Here is a 15,113-nt window from a genome sequence, read left to right on the forward strand (position 1 = left end):
CACTATGTGTTCTGATTTTGAACTGTCAGGCACAAAATCAGAGTATTCCCTACTAACAGCTCGTTCAAACTGTTAGTAGACAACTGGAGGGGTGGAAAACTTGGGTAACCTGCAAAAAGAAAAGCTTCATGGTGGTATATGTGTTCACAGTGGTAACGTGTATAGTAGTGTCTGGGGGCAAAATAGTTGGTCACCTGGCTGGTCTGTCAGGGATTTTATTTTCATCATATATAACAGAGACAACTGTTGATGTAGAAGCGACAAAGATGTTTCATTTTCTCTTTTAGGTTCAAACCATCACTGGGTACCTTCTCTGGCTGAAGACATAAAAGGCATAAATTTGGAATCCATAAACAAGTTTTGATATGATAGGTGGTCTGTATAGTCGAAGCAAGGACCATCTGCCAGCATTTCAACAAGTAGAAGATAAAGTGAAGTATGTTCATTGCTTTCACACAGCAGCTTTATGTGAGGGAGAAAGCTACTGTTTATTGTCAAATATACGAAACCCAAGGTCTTGACTTCTTTTGCAAGAGGAAATGAAGTTTTTCCTAGTCTGAGTTCTGGTTCAGTGTCAAGTGTATGCTATATTAATGACTTTCTGCCATTCATATAATATGGGAGTCATGGAAAGAGCTGCAAAGCCATTGACCTCTCTCAAAATTGTGCTTGCAAATGGTTTCAGATATTCACAGCAGAAGACAGTTTGTGTGTGTATATCTGAAACCATTTGCAAGCACAATTTTGAGAGATGGTCAATGGCTTTGCAGCTCTTTCCATGACTCCCATATTATATGAATGGCAGAAAGTCATTAATATAGAGGGCATTACTTAGGGTTAAAGGAAGTAATTCGGTTTTCAAATTAACCTTCATTGCAAATAAAAGAGTGACACTTCTTTATAAAAAGAGGGAGATTGCCTCTGAGACTAAAGGTGTGTAGTTATTTCAATATTCCGAATTTCCAAGCAGTGTCGTATGCTTTTACCACATCAATGAAAAACAATGCAAAATGCTCTCTTTTTTAGGAAGGCGTCTCTAATAGATGTTCCCAGCCGAACTTTTGCTCAGTAGTAGAATGGTATTTCCAGAAGCCAGATTGTGTTCTGGAAAAAAAGATTGTTGCTCTCTAGAACTATAAAAGATGACAATTAACCATTTTTTCCAGGATCTTGTGCAAACAGCTGATCAGAGTGACTGGACAAATGATAATTGTCTGTTGCTGGGCACCTGAAAATATGCTCTTACAGAAAATTCCATTGTAAAGGTGCAACTGTTGATCCATGGATGCTAGTGACAGATGATTAACTATCTCATAATGGATATTATCTGGTCCAATAGTAGTAGTAGCATGGCACTTAAAGAAAGTAGCTTTCATTTCTTTTTCAAACGACCTGTTGTATTCTTCAGTGCAGTTCGAAGGAAAGAGAATTTTGTCTTTTTGCTTTGATTTCTTGGGTAAGAAACTCAAGGGGGATAAGATACTACTGATGCTTTTGCAAAAATCTCCTCAAGAGGGTCGGCAACTGCTACTGGATCGATAAGTGTGCAACCATTGTGTTCGACAGAGAGCTGATGGGTGGTATACCTACCTTTCATTTTCCGAATTTTGTCCTAGACTTCTTAACTGTTGGCAGTTCTTATTATGGAAGATGTGCATTGGATCTAGCATTCCTTTTTGGCTCTGACAACGAATGTCTTACTCAGGTTTGGACATGTTTGAAAGCTATGAAGTCTGTTATTGAGGGATATCTACGGAAAGTGCACAAAGCCTTCTGAATTTTTTTGGTTACAGTAAAATCACCATTCCACCATAGCTTAAAGAAACATGAAAAGCGACTTGATTTGGCTGCAATTGTGGCAGAATGTGTAATACATTGTCATGTGGTTCACTACATCATTAATAGATGATAAGCTGATCACAGACTCAAACTGTGCTAACTGGTCTGAGAAAACAGACCAGTTAGCACATGCCACCTTTGACAGTCCACCAATTAAAGGGTCTGGAAGAATGTCTTTGCCAATCTGCAGTGTACGACCCATTATGATTTATTAGTGGATTTTCACACAGTGGGACCAACTTTTGCATGTCCTTAGAAGTGAATCTATATCTATTATTTTTTCTTGATTCGCTCGAAGGAGATGACAAGCAAGTCATATAATTCAGGAATGTAGCTGTAAGAAGGCATGATTTAGATCCCTGTTGACATTTTTTTACATCTGCCTTTCCAGCAAAAGAGGGTTTACAAGAAGTTGCTGCCACTTTCGTGATATCAAACTAGATTCTGCTCCTCCTAGATATGGAGGAGCAGAATCTAGGTGAAAGCAAGTGACTAGTGGTGTGGCACAAGGATCACTACTGTTCAATTTGTACATAAATGATACAGGAAATATTCAGTTGTTTGCTGATGATGCAAAATTAGGTAGAGTAATACTTAATCAAGGCGATGTGGAGAGCTTGCAGGATGATTTAAATAGGCTGTCAGTATGGGCAAAAGATGAGTATCACTGTAATGTGGAGAAATGTCAAATTACACATTTTGGGATAAACAAATTACAAGATGTGTACCACATTGATGGAACTGTACTCCAGGAAACATATGAAGCGAAGGGTTTAGGGGAAGTGGTAGATAGAGTTGAAGTTTAGCGTACATATTGCTAAGGTAGCTCATAAGATTACTTGGCTGTTGAAGAACACACTAGCAAATAACATTGTTATTCATCTTTATAATGCCTTGATAGATACAAAACTGGATTACTGTGCTCATCTCTGGTCTCCCTGGGGAATGAGGAAGTGATGGAGAGGATTCAGAGGTAAGCGACCAAGATGGTATGTGTTGTAGAATGTTCCCCATGAGCATAGATTGTGGACTGCCAAAGTTGGTTGTTAGGCAAAAGAAAAAAAAAAAAAAAAAAAAACAATAAAGGCGTTAGCTGATTTAGTTTTTTTTTTGTTTTTTTTTTCTGATTTAAGTTATTTAAAGGATTTTATAGAATTGATGCAGGGGTAATGTTTCTGCACTTGGTTAGAGGGTGCAGAACAAGAAATCTCTGAACGATGTCAAGTCATGGTTGGTAGGTATAAGGACTATATTTTTCGCTTGGAGTTGTGAATGTTGAAATGGATCACTGTCAGTTACAAGTGCATTGTCTATTAATGGGTCTCCCACAATGAGTCTTCAGACACTATCGAGGTGCCTGTATAATAATAATAATATAGCTGCTTTGCCTTCTGATAAGTGACACATTGTCATTTTTATTTATTGGATTTCCTCATTCTTCCATCTTTGGCATGCTCAGGAGCAAACTGGATGGTCTCCCTCACAATTAGAGCAGTTGGGTGTTTTGCTTTTGCAAGATTGGTTTTTTTATCTTTACTGCTGCATCAGGCACAGATGGCTGAGCCACGACCTGCAGTTTGAGAATTGCCATACTTCTGACATTTAGAGCAGTGCACAGGGTTCAAGGATATAGAGCAGGTGTGTTAAACCCGTCGATCGTGATCGACCGCAGAGCGATTTTTGGTCGATCTCTTGTGTATTCCTCCTTACTTACAAATTTAATTAAAACTGAAAACATAATATTTTATTTATCATTATTTTGTATTATTTTTAATTCGCTTTAAGTGTATTGCTATTGTTTATTTATTTTTCATTAAAACTGTCAAATCAGTAAGTCCGGGTATATTTGGATCAGTGGAAGTCAAACAGCGAGCCGAGCGAATACGATTATAAGCAAAGTGTAAAAACTCGATTGTAACTTAAATATTCCAAAGCACATTACATCGATTTTTTACTTAGGTTAAGTCCCATGTGAATATTATAAAAAAATAAACTTTGTTTGTCTCGGTATAGTTTGTATTAGATGTTTTTGTAAATAACTCTTTTGAAGTTAACTGTGTATACTGCTTTAATAAGAATATGTGAGTGTTAAAAACAAAGGCAATGTTTTTGTCGCTATTGTTTAGCGAAGCATTACATGGCAGCATTAGAAAGATTGTTATTGATATGTATGAGAAAGGCTTGCAGGCTCTAGTGTAAACATCTCCGAAGTCAGTCAGAAACAGTTCAAACAACTTTCCGATAGCTGGTAACTTACAAACAAAAGAAAGCGGAGGAGAACAAAAAGGCATGCCGAACTTGAAACTTAAGATGAAAGACTCATACCGATTCTTTGGGGGTTGCCAAATTTCATGTGAGGTCTCAGAGGAGGCCTAATAAAAAGGGACTGAAACAAGCAGAAGGGGTCCCGGTTCCAGAATTGCTGTCAGAGAGGAGGCCGCCCAGTCCAAAGTCGCCAGCAGAGAGACTGCCCGGATCCACACTGCTTGAGAGAGGAGTTTCCCGCTTCCAGAAAGGAGCTTCTCAGTTCGAGACGTCGCTAGAAAGAGACTACTTCTAGGCTGCAGACAAGGTTTCAAATTGCCGAAAGGAAGAGTTCCAATTGCTGGAGAAACGTTTCCAGGCCAGGTTAATGTCAGACATTCACCAGTGTGTTGCATTTTCATTACAATTTGATGAATCAAACGACTTCACTGATATTTGCTCAGTTAATGGTATTTATTCGCATGGTATTTCAAGATTATTCAAGTAAAGAAGAACTTTTGAAACCCTAGTCCTTCCCAATACCATTATTGGGAAGGACTAGGGGGAGAAGACATTTTTTCGGCATTTGATGAATTTGTGAAACAACACAAACTTCCACTTTTTAAACTTGTGTCTGTTACTACTAATGGTGCTCCTGCAATGATAGGTAATAAATCAGGCTTCATTTCGTTATGTAAAAACAATGACAAATATCCAGATTTTTTAACGTACCACTGTATTATTCACCAACAAGTACTGTGTAGTAAAAGATTAAACACAAAAGATGTTTTGGATATTACATTTAAAATTGTAAATTCTGTTCGAGGATAAGCTCTGCAACTGCGGTTATTTAAATTACAGGCAGATGATGATAGGGAACTTCTGTTGTACAATAATATTCACTGGCTCAACAGAAGTCAATTTTTAGAAAGAAAGATTTCTTGTATTAATTAATGATATAAAAATTTTTCTTGACGAAAAAGGAGATATTTATCCACAATTGAGTGATAAAAGATGGTTGTTATTACACTTATCATTTTTAGTAGATTTCTGTACGAAATTAAGCAATTTAAATTTAGAGTTACAAGGCAGAGATAAAAATTTAATTGACATGTTAAGTTCAATAAAAACTTTCCAACAATACTTACTTTTATTAAAGAAAAATATAAATGACCGCAAATTTAGACATCTCCCATATTTATTAAAATTTTTTGAACAAAATCAAGAAATGCCTTGCTATGATTTAAAAGAATTTATTCATGAAATAGAATTAGTAAAGGAAGAAATAAATTCAAGATTTAAAGATTTTAATAAAACTGAGATGATCGTATCTTTTATCAATAATCCATTTCAAGAAAACTTGAACATCACAGAAATTTCAAATAAAATTAGTGGGCTGTTTGATATAAAACAAGCTGATGTAGAATGTGAGATAATAAACATTCAGAATAGTTTACATTTAAAATCAATAAACAATGAAGTATGCACATGAAAAATTCCCAATATTAACTGATATTGCGCGAAAAATTCTGTTGTGTTTCAGATCGACATATTTATCAGAATCTGCTTTTTCAAATATGACCGTCAAAAAAAAAATCAATTAAGAAACCAAATGACAAATGATCATTTGGATGATTGTCTGTGATTGTCCACTTCTTCATATTAACTTGACTATGAAAATATTGCGAGGTCCAAACAATGCCAAATTTCACATTAACTTTTTTTTTTTAATCAACCAGCATTTCATGTAACTTGTGAGTTTGTAATCAAACTGTGGTTTTTTTTTCTAACTTTGGTTTTCCAAAATAGAGAAATAAATATTTTATTCCAATATATATATATATATATATATATATTTGTTGTATTAAAATAATTAAAAGTGATAAATAACTTTTTAAATACACAAATAAAGTTTTTAGTTGTGTATTTTTTTTTAGTTGTTTATTTGTGTGTAATCAGATATTAGGTTGGGGGGGGGGGATGTGATCTATATAAGAGAGTAGATCGCCGACTAACTTTTTATAGAAAAGTAGCCCACGTAGTAAAAAAAGTTGAGCCTTACTGGGCAGTTGAAATAGTGTGCTTTGACAGATGTTGGTTTTGGTGTATTGAATGTAAGGAAGCTGTTCCTGGTGGCCATCCCTATGTATAAGCATTGACCACATGGCAGTCACTCCTAGATCTTTCATTTTGGAGATCCCACTCTAATATTATGCCTCTGGGAAGTTTTGTGTGTGTGTGGGGGGGGGGAGGTAACCATAATTAGTATTCTCCTGATAGATGTTGCATGATGTACCTTTTCTGATTGAGTCTCAGTTTGATGCTTCAATAATATATCTCCTGCATGTAGCTTCTTTACAGACCTTGGAGATCCAACCAACCCTTCTGAATGAAGAAGGGTGACATTTTTCCAAGAGGATGTTCTCCTGTTGAATGTATTATCCAAAAAGAAGTGTGTACTAATTACAGCTGCTGATGTTTTCTGCTTCTGATTCTCTTTTGGTATTTCTATGGCTTAATGTCATGGTTAGGGCTTGTTGGAGGCTCCTGATAAGAAAGAGAATGAAGTGTTCATTCTCAGGAGAAGTTTAGCTAAGTGTCACAGCTCCCCACTGAGCAACTTATAAATGCTCAATGTTTGGCAAACAATGTCTGTGCTCATTAGTAGAATGCTATGCGCTACTCCAGATACTATATGGATAACATAACTCTTGGATACTGTCTCTGAACCATGAAGGAGACTTACTGTAACACTCTTGATCCTTACAGGCAAGCCCACTAGGTGAATGATCCTGGCTGAGCCATCTAGGACTGCCCATCTTGCCAAAGAAGCAGCGGCTAAAGTTGTGTAATACTACCAGGATCACCTTTTCAGATATTCACAGGTCACACCACAAGCAAGATATTGGATCCCAGCAATGGTGATTTGGAAGACAGGATAGTAAAAAAGACTCAGGAGAATTGGCAAAGAATATAGGAAGAAAAGCATAGAAATAGAATAAGGATAAAAAGGGCCAGTAGTATTACTAAGGTCCTCCCTACAGATAGGTCTCTCACGGCGATGGGACAATTTCAATGTTTTGCACTTGTAATGTTTGTTTTCATCTCTTTATTCAAACAGATGGCAGAGACATTACAAGAAGTTTGGGCATGACCATATTTCTAGCACTCAAAGTAATGGAAAGAATTCAGGATGAAGATTCTAACACATGCAGCTGAGATAACCCCTACTTTCACTACTGTTGGAATGTTTGGTGAATGCTAAATGCAAGGATGATATTTGCAATTGGTTCCAGGACACCAATCCCTATGAACAAAATTCTTCTGGACTGTCTCTCCTTGATCATTTAATTCAGAGTAAATCTCATCTCGAAACTTGAAGTGGTCCCACTCTATAATACTTCTTGAAATCAGTTTAAGATTCTATGGGGATTTAATAAATTTAGTTTAATCCTTTATCCAAGTGTGAGCAAACAAAGTTTGCACCTGAAAGTATCTTCAGGACTGGGATAAGGTGGTGCAACACCAGGGGCGACTCCTTGCAAAGGTGGAGCAAGCTGTAGATAGGAGTGTTGGTAGCTTGCTCCACCTTTGCAAGGAGTCACCCTGGTGTTGCACCACCTTAACCCAGTCCTAAAGATACTTTCAGGTGCAAACTTTGTTTGTTCACACTTGGATAAAGGATTAAACTAAATTTATTATATTCTATGGGGATTACCATAAGTGGCATCTTCCCAACTGATGCTGCACAGAGGAACTGGTCTGTGTGTTTCTGGCAAGAAATTTCAACAAAAATTTCTCCTGAACAGTTTTTAGTGGATTGTGGAGATTCTGCCCTTTCTGAATAACAGGAGGCTTTTCACAACAGGATGTGTCACGTTATGAACCTGTTAATATAAGAAATGGTGTGTTTGTGTCCCAGATGTTTTTTGTTTCTTACTCTGTGTCTGCTAATATATATGTTTCAGATCGTATCTGGATGAAGGAATCATTCTCAAAAGGAAATTTGTTTCAGTGCCAGAACTCCCTACTCACTGTAGAGCCACAGATGGATGTCCACCATCCAGCACCACAGAAAGCCTTGGTCCCTGTCCGCAGACCATGAGAAAGCAGACATTTCTCACCTGAAAGGTCTCCTTTCAGATTGCTTACCTTGCAGGTAAGTAATTCTGGCCAGACTATATAAAATCATCCACCTTACTAAAGTATGGGTCAAAGCAGTATTCACACTACCAGTTCTCCCTTTCCAGATGTCCATGGGTTGCACCATATGCAAGGACTGTGTTGGATCCATGAGAGTAGTCTGTAAAAACTCAGTAGATGTTGAAGAATATGGAAAGAACAGAAACTATAGAACCAAAAAGGGCCAGTACTATCACCGTAAGATACCCTCCCTCACAAACAGCTGCCCTCCATGCAGGGATGGATAAAAGAAAAACAAGGTTTAATGAAATTATATCATGATTGAAACAGGAGCAAGATATATGAATTCCAGATAATAAATGATCAAATACTAAATTCAGTGGTAAAAGATGCTTGCTTGCTTTAGCAATTGTTCCAACAGAAACCATCAAGGTCAGGTGAATCAAATTTCTTTCTGTCCTCCCAAATTCTCTCTTCATGAACAATGTACCAGTTCAAGGTTTTCTTTTTGCTAGATCCTCTTATCTTGTCTCTCTACCATCTCTGTGGTCTTCCTCTTCCCCTCAAATTTCATTTCATACATTTTTCTTGGTATTCTAAATGTATTCTCATTAGATATCCACACCACTTCAAGCAAGAATTCATAAGCAATTCTTCAACATTTTTAGTCCTAAACTATTCCTAATGTTCACATTTTTATTCTATCTTTCCTCATTTTTGCCAACATTATCCTTAAAATTTTCATTTCCATTGCTTGTATTCTATTCATGTCTCTTTTTGTTAAATGATGTCTCTGCTGCATAAGAGCCCATTTTGAATATGCAAAATGCACCCATTTTGCATATTCAAAATGGGCAAAAAAGTAATTTTTGTTAATCAAAAGCTTGCACTTCAGACTAAATAGACTAATTACACTGTTATAAAAACGTTTGACCTAGTGAAATCCTCATTATCTCCTGGTCTAAATTTCCATGATTAGAACGTATACTTTTGATATTTGAAGTTTTCACCACTCTTCAAATCTTGCTCATTAAGTCTAACACCATTAATGTTTACATTTCCACTATGATTTAAAAATCATGCTCTCACACTATCTGCTATTAATATGTAACTCATAGTTCTCTGTCCAGTTTCTTCTGAATGTGCCCAAATCACCATATCATTTGACCGAGCTTTTTCTTGTTTTTGGTCATTAATTGTATCTAAGACACTATTCATCACCACAGTGAACAGCAATGGTAAAAGATGAATGCCACAAAAAGCATGATGCATTAAGTTATGTATATATAAATAGGCCAGTGAAAATACTAGACAGGCTATATGTTATTTTTTTTTAACAGATTGATTATTGATTATGTTTATCATTCTGTGAGAAAATTAGAACTACGAGAACTTTTTATATACAATTTATTTTACAACTATCTGCATTAAATTAAATGCCTTAATTTATAAGGCAGTTCTGTACATTATAATATATGTTCTCCTTACTTCCTTTGTATTCACACATATACAAAAAATAAGAATTATAGTAGTTGCCAATGAAATATACATTTATGTACCAAATTTATACAATTGTTCAATTGGAAACACTATTTTGCAATTCAGATCTAGAATATGGTCCTGAATACTGCTGAAAGTGTTACTTTTTTTTTTAAATTTTATTATAAAAACTTAAAAAAAAATCAACCACACTGGTTATCTAGATCTCTAAATTCATTATTATAATGGTTAGGTATAGTCCATGTTATCAATTAGTGAATTATCACAGTGAAAATAAATTCTCAACAGCTTTAGGTTTTTGGTAGCACAGCTGTTTAAATATCACTTCTCAGTTATGGGTAGTTTACAATTAAAGCATTCTGTTACTTCTCTCTCCCTCTTATATGGCATTCTTTAGTCAAAAATTCTGTACACTTGGCTTTATGCTAATCCAGGAAATATAACACTGTAATATCTAAACAATAATTATCACTAAAAGAAACATTACAGCTTTAGCAACAGTAACCATCAATTAGAAAACAGTAATTTGAGTAGAGATTTTGTTTATTTGTGTTAACATGGTATGAAACAGGAAATAAAAGAATTTTCATCTAAGCCATTTTGTTTCTGAAAACAAACTGTCATTATTAGTGAAAACACTTTCATCTCAAAGAAGTAACTTGAAAAATTCAGAGGACATATAGGAGTACAAGAGTAATTTTTTATGCTACTATGAAGAATTTTAGGTAATGAACATTTATTAAATGCAAAAGATAAATATGAACATTCACATTTAATCATAAAGAAATAGAAGCCGAATGAAGATATATATTTTTAAGAGCAAATCCAAATTAAGAGATACATTAGTCAAAATTTATGGGTATAATATAATTATATATTATATCAAGATTAGTTAATATATAATTATTATTAAATTAAAATATAGTATAATTACTTAATTATACTAATTTTTTGATACTCATATCAGGATATGTTGGAATGCATATATACTAAACAGTATCTGAAAGATTAGTAACATTATATCTAAGTATGCATTCCCAGAGGAAGAAGAATAAATAATCTGAAGTTAAAATGGATGAGTAATCTCATAAGGAAGAGATCTACAAAAAGAAAATGATTCTGAAGGATTAATGGAAGGAGGGATGACTATATGAATAAGAAGTATAAAGCAAAAGCTAGAAAAGTGACAAACATGCAAAAGAAAGTAAAATCTGATTCATGAGAAGCAATTTGTTGAACAACCTAAAGGAAATCCAAAAGAGTTCTACTGTTATATAGTGAGTAAAAGAAAAAATTGTGGAAAAATAAAAGCAAAGGTTAATGTATATGGAGACAAAATCCTTTGCATGCTGAAAAAGCATTACAACACTGATATTGATACAAATCAAGATATACAAATCAAGATATAAAAAAATAATTTGATATATGAAATTTTTAGGTTAAAACAATTTATTAAACAACCAACCCAGAAGTTAGAAAACACTGAGAAATGTTAAAAAAAACCCCCACTTATACAGGATAAGAAAAAGCAGAAAAATAAGAGACAGCAAAGAACAGAAGTTTACCAAGATATGACAGTATTGGGTTAAGAAGGATGGCTATGATTCAATGAACAAGCTGTTCAGAAGAAATAAGTGTGATTTTGGAATGTGGAGTGATTTAGAAGGTAGAATAAAAACAATATTATGGATAGTTTAGACTTGGTTGAATTAAGAATTTTGCGGCATTAAAAGCACAGAGTGCAAATTATGTGATTGTATTTATAAATTTATGTATTTCTTAATTTCTTATGTATATATGATCCAAAATTATTTTGTTATACATATAATTATATACTTTACTTTTCATATGTGATTTCCTTGTTTTGTGCGATTACTCGTGTATGCTGTAATAAATATATATTATAATTATAAAAATGTTTCATTTTTTAATTGCTTTCATTGACTTTCAAGGGGGCAGGGTTTAAAGTTTGCACAAAAGACAGCTCATATGCACCCAGCAGCCCTGTGAACATAACATACAAAGGATAAGAAATCACTTGAGTTCTTTACAAGGCCATGACAGCACCTGGACTATTGTGCTCAGATTTGGTCTTCTGGGTTTCTAAGGGAACAAAGAAGCTGTGGAGAGTATGTGCAAAGAGTTACAAACATAAGATTATGGAATTTTATGTGGCTTCCACCGATGAAAGGTTTGTAACCCTATAGTATATTTGTACTGTGGGTGGGTTAAGGATTTTTTTTTCTCTCCCTATTTTCATTGATTTTGGTATGTGTGTATGTGTGTGTGCAATTTTATTCATTTTTTTAACCAGGTCTGGAAACCCTACTCCAAAACCAAACACGAAACTTTTTCAAGACACTTCAGTCTTCCAATAAGCAGGATGGTTGTCTCACACCAGGGCAGTGAATTTCATCTTAAGAAAGATGAAATTCACTGCCCTTGGGCTGCTGAACTCAGAATATAGATTATGGGTATATGGGAATATAGATTATGAGTACAGATTTGAGAGTATACAGACACTGGTAGAGAGGAGAAAGAGGGGATGATATGACAGTGGCCTATAAACTTCTGGAAGGGTGTTATAGGATGTTGGTTTATGGAATTTTTTGATACATGCATGGTGTGTGTGTGTGGGGGGGGGTCGGGATGAGCTGGAAGCTGAATTTGTTTGTGGTTAAGAAAGGGGCGAAAGCTAGAATTTTCTCTCACAAACTAGTGAGTGGTAAGTGCATTTAGTGTGAATCATGTACAGAATCCCTTGATGACAACACTAGTCATAATAATAACTTAACTATGCACAGATGAGAGGAGGTGGTATCTGAGTGTAGAAAAATTATTACTGAGTGACCACAATTAGAGTACCGAATTGTACGGAGCATTTGTTGCTCTTAGATATCTGAGATCTAACTCAATAAGCATGAAAATTATGTTAGATATATATCCACTGAATAGCTGCTACAGAACCAATCAGTAAGGCATCAAATTTTCTCTACTTGAAAGATGTTTTGATAAAGCAGTGCAACCGGGAGCTTTAGGTCCTTACTGTAATGTCTTAGCACTAAGGACCTATGTGTAATAAGGTATTCCTAGTTCATTAGCATTCTTTATTTACCAATGCGATCCAATATTTGAATAATAATCATGGTATACTTAAATAGATATTACAGACTAGTGGTTGAAGATGCTTTTTATAGAGGATTGGTGGATGCATAGACTGGTACATCTACCAACGTGACTGGTCTTGTTTCTTTAGCCAGAAGTTTTTTACTTGCACATTAACTTGAAGATGTATCTAAGTGATGTCACTCATCAAGTTTACTGATGTAGAAATCATCAATGTCAACAAAGTAATCTAACCTACCAATAGTCCAAGTTATGAAGTGAAAGATGGCTGAACCATAATGTGAAGACAAATTTGTCAGTCATATGAGGATTATGACATGTGCCTGGGAGAATCATTAAAGGCATGAAATGCTAGGACATATGAGGGAAAGTAAATTCCATAATATATACAGGAATGCTAAACATGCAACATATGTGGAATGGGAGACATGATGAATAGAAGTTCCTCTACTGCTGAGAAAGGAAGATGGCAATTCATCTTTCAACAATAGGGAAAGCAAAAAAAGCAACACAGCCTTCGGCAGCAAGTAACAGTCAATGCAGTTAAAAGATGAAATGTATAACAACAGAAATGCAGAACTAGCAAGTCCTTAGTCAAAATGTTATGGTTAGATGAGTAACCTGCTTTTCCTAATTTATATCCTGGCTTGTGCCTTAAGGTTTATGTAAAACTAGCACGTCCTTAGTCAAAATGCTATGGTTGGATGAGTAATCTGTTTTTCCTAATTTATTTAGTGGCTTGTGTCTTGAGATTTATGTAGAACTATGAAGTCCCCAGTCAATAGATTGGATTGGTAAAGGATTAAACTAAATTTATTATAGTCTAACCAAGGGGAAAATAAACTTCCAACACTGGATTGGTAACTGGCTTTCTGATAGATATGAGAGAGTTGTATATGGGAGGAACAGTTTCAGGAGGTAGGAAAATTGCAAGTGGAGTTTCAGAGGGTTCAGTACTGGGACCATGACTGTTCTATCTTTATGTCACTGATGCTTTCACAGGATGAGAAGAAGATATTCAGTTTTTTTCAGATGAAGTGACGTTTGGAAGGGTTATTAGCAGGGCTAATGCTTTGGCTCTTCTAAAGAATTTGAATATGCTGGAAAAGTGAGCAAATGAATATGAACATCAGTTTAATACAACTAAATGTAAGATTTTGAAATTTGGGATTCACAGATGGGATGTTTCATACTCAATATCTGATCTCCATGGAGTCAAAGGACTCATTGTGTGTGTGTGTGTGGGGGGGGGAATCTATACTCTCATGCAAAAAGATTATCGAATCTGAATAAGGAAAGGAGCCATCCCTGGAAGTTGCAAAAGGAACCAGTAAGTAAAAGGGTAAGAAGAAAGTTTTTTTGCATGGAGAGTGGTAGGAGCATGGCTGAGAGGGTGAAGATGTAAAATGATGGATGAATTTAAGGAGTGGCATGATAGACTTTGTACTGACTAGCAATGACTTCCCATGATGAGTCTTGCGACTTCATGGAGATCAAGAAAATAATAAAATCATAATAGTTCTTTAATACCATGAGTTATTCATGATGCTACTGCTGTTCCAGCACATAAGTTACAGACAAAAAGGATAAACAAACATGTCTGATTGCTCTTTTTTTCAGATAACTTCAGCCACTTTATAGACATCAAAATTTTTCATTTTAAGTGACAATACCACAATGAAAAGTTTTAAGAGTATCCAATATGAAAACTTGGATTTTCTAAGTGATATCCATCACAACTCAACTGTTGTTTACAACAAGAATACTTCAGAATATAACACAACCATATATTTTAATGATTAAGTTGGAGAAATACAACAGAATCAAACCAAAGCAATCAAAAACATACACAAACATACCTTTGCGAACTTTTACAACATTTATAACTTGAGTCAAATTTTAGGTCAGCATAAAAAGAGAGGAAAGAAAAACTTGTGAAACCCTTTTATGGTTGATGCTCACTGTAACAAACTTGTAGGGACTGCAGAAATAGTTCATTATAGGTAGAGATAGGAAGTTTGTTAATAGCAAATTTTCTTTAGTGTAGCATTATGCCTGTGGAACTTTAGTTGGATTTTTCAATAGTTTCTTATATCAAGATGTTTTTATTATAGCTCTATAGTAAATATTTGTAATCCACTACAATAACAATGACTACAAAATAAATCTGGAATTCTGTTTGAGAATTAAAACTTTTTTTTTAAGCTTTAATCAAATATAAACAGAGGATAATATATATATATACAGTAAAAAAATAAGTC

The sequence above is a fragment of the Typopeltis vanoorti genome, chromosome 3 (assembly GCF_054136105.1).
Source record: "Typopeltis vanoorti isolate ZY-2024b chromosome 3, IOZ_Tvanoo_1.0, whole genome shotgun sequence".
NCBI lineage: Eukaryota > Metazoa > Arthropoda > Arachnida > Uropygi > Thelyphonidae > Typopeltis > Typopeltis vanoorti.